Consider the following 2,496-nt stretch of genomic DNA (forward strand, 5'->3'; position numbering starts at 1 on the left):
AAGCAATACACTTATTTTTTACTAGAGGAATTATAATAAAGAAATGAAATATAAACACCATTTAAAAGAAAAATCTATATTGTACTAAAAATAAAAGGAAAGTAGGAGAAATACTAAATATTTAATGAGACACTTGTTTCTGCTTATTTTGTGATATTTTTTCTATATCAGGTGAAATATTTGTCAAATACAGGAACAAAACTTCATTTAGGTGGTCGTCACACAATCTTGTTCTCAAATTACTTTAAGTGTACTTCATTTTGAAAGGAAATTGTTAACAAACATATGTGCTTCCAATCAAAGACATCATCAGTTTTGCGTTATTCATAATATGTTTATTATTTCCAGTTGGTAATGTTTATTTCTTGTAAAAGTAACTAATGGATTTGAAATGAAATTTCTATTTCAAAGATTCATTATATCATAGTAAGTCAATTAATTCCAAAATTGTATTTTTCTGGCACTTGCACCACATTTGTTTCGTAAGGAGTACCAAATAATTTAAATAGAATTTTATAATTGCAAAGTCAGTCAAAAAAAAAAAGGAGAGGAAAACTCTTTTTTCAAATCATTAATAGAGCTCAATAAGATGTCTGTGATTATATCACTCTTGTGATTTTGGAGACTTGGGGAAATGAGAGTAGTGTCCTTCTTGGAGATGTGATTCACAAAGTTTAAGTTTTCTCTCAAAAGCAGTAATAAGATCACCAAGATATTACAAATGCAATCTTTTTCTTTCCTTGAAGTTCGAGATCCAAAGTGCTATTGTGGGTCGTGATGTCTACTAAAAAAGCTAATTTGCCAAGGCACTGTGTATCTTGAAAGTGAAAAATATTTTGTTCATTCCTTGCTAAACACATATAAACTTTTATCTCAATTCATTTACTCGTACGAGCATTTTCCCGGGGATAACCATCAACATTTGTAAAATATTTTAGGGTGCTACACTCTGCTTCGCTTTGTTTTAAAAATTCTTGAAATTGACAATGATTCAGTCCTCTTCACAATATAAAATTCACTACTTTTACGACCCCACCAGTCATGATGTCTTTTAAATTCAGTTATTTTGCACAAAACGCTGCTTGATGAATAATGCAAAGACTTTTTTTTCTCCAACCATTGCTGATGCTCCATTTTTCATTATTCCAGAAAGCTTTGTTAAATCCAGATTCATGTTGGTAATCTATTTCATTATGTATCAAAATATATACTCCAGTGCTAGTGTCTTTCATAGAAATCAATTGAACAAATTCCTGTAAATTGTTTACAATTGCAGAAGTTTGCCTGAGACAATAATGAGACTTTTAATCCTTCCAAATGATAAGGATGTCGGAGAATGGGCCGCCAAGCTTGTGGTTAGACGTATTTGAGTCATAATCCTACTCCAAGAGCGCCATTTTGCCTTGGACTACCAACTGGTGGAACCCTCTCAGAATGTAAAAAGATTAGTAAAATGCCACCAGGATGGACAAGTGTCCTTCAAAGACGTTGTAACTTTCAACATGGATGAGTACATAAATTTACACAAGGATCATCCAAAGAGCTATCATAGTTACATGCAAGATACCCTTTTTATACATATTGATATTGTGCCTCACAGCGTTCACCTACTCAATGGAAACGCCGAGGATTTGGAAAAAGAATGTGATATCTATGAAGAAAATAATAAAAAGTAGGGTGCAGTTATTTATTTATTGGTGGTATTTGGCCAGATGGGCGCATTGCTTTTAATGAACCTGATTCTTCCTTAGTATTAAGGATCAGAGTCAAAACACTTGAAGAGGATACTATTCTGGCTAACTCCCGTTTCTTGGGAGGAAATATGGAGAGTGTTCTCAAACAGGCATTGACAGCGGGTGATGGAACAGTTATGGATGCTCAAGAGGTGATGGTACTCATAATGGGGTCTCATAAGGCTTTAACATTAACTATGGCAATTGAAGAGGGAATTAATCACATGTGTACTGTATCTGTTTTTCTACAGCACCAAGAATATTTTTCTTTTGTGATGAAAATGCCACCCTCGAGCTAAAAGTTAAGACAGTCAAATATTTCGGTTCTAGGATGTTACGCCCCGGGCTGTTTCGCCCTTGGAAGTTCTGCCCTGGGAAGTTTCCTCATACATATATCATAGGATAAATGTATTATAATATAATATAAGATCTAAATGAGTCTATCCTCCCCACATTGAAGTCATTTGTAAATCATTTCTGCGTTCATTTGTGTAAAAGTAGAGCATTTAATTCAATTTTAATATATTTTAAAAAAGTAGAACATATCAAACATCAATGTAGCACTTTTATAAAGAGTTCGAACCGACTTCTTTAAAAACCATTATACTTCTGATGAGGGAAAAGATGAATAAACTCTATCAACAAATAAATAATCATGAGATGAAGTCTTAATTTATCAATTCGCGCAGAAGTTTTGTTGATGGAGGCTTTTCGGGAAGGACCTTCTACCAATAAGGAGCAAAATGGATCTGGCACCAGGAAT

The 2,496-nt window shown here is 33.4% G+C and overlaps 1 pseudogene; it reads left to right on the top strand.

The window, feature by feature from the left end:
• The first annotated feature begins 1,295 nt into the window (after positions 1-1,295).
• LOC121128829 (glucosamine-6-phosphate deaminase-like) lies at positions 1,296-2,139 on the top strand (annotated as a pseudogene).
• Positions 2,140-2,496: the final 357 nt, after the last annotated feature.

This window comes from Lepeophtheirus salmonis, unplaced genomic scaffold (genome assembly GCF_016086655.4).
Source record: "Lepeophtheirus salmonis unplaced genomic scaffold, UVic_Lsal_1.4 unplaced_contig_6689_pilon, whole genome shotgun sequence".
In the NCBI taxonomy this organism is placed as follows: domain Eukaryota; kingdom Metazoa; phylum Arthropoda; class Copepoda; order Siphonostomatoida; family Caligidae; genus Lepeophtheirus; species Lepeophtheirus salmonis.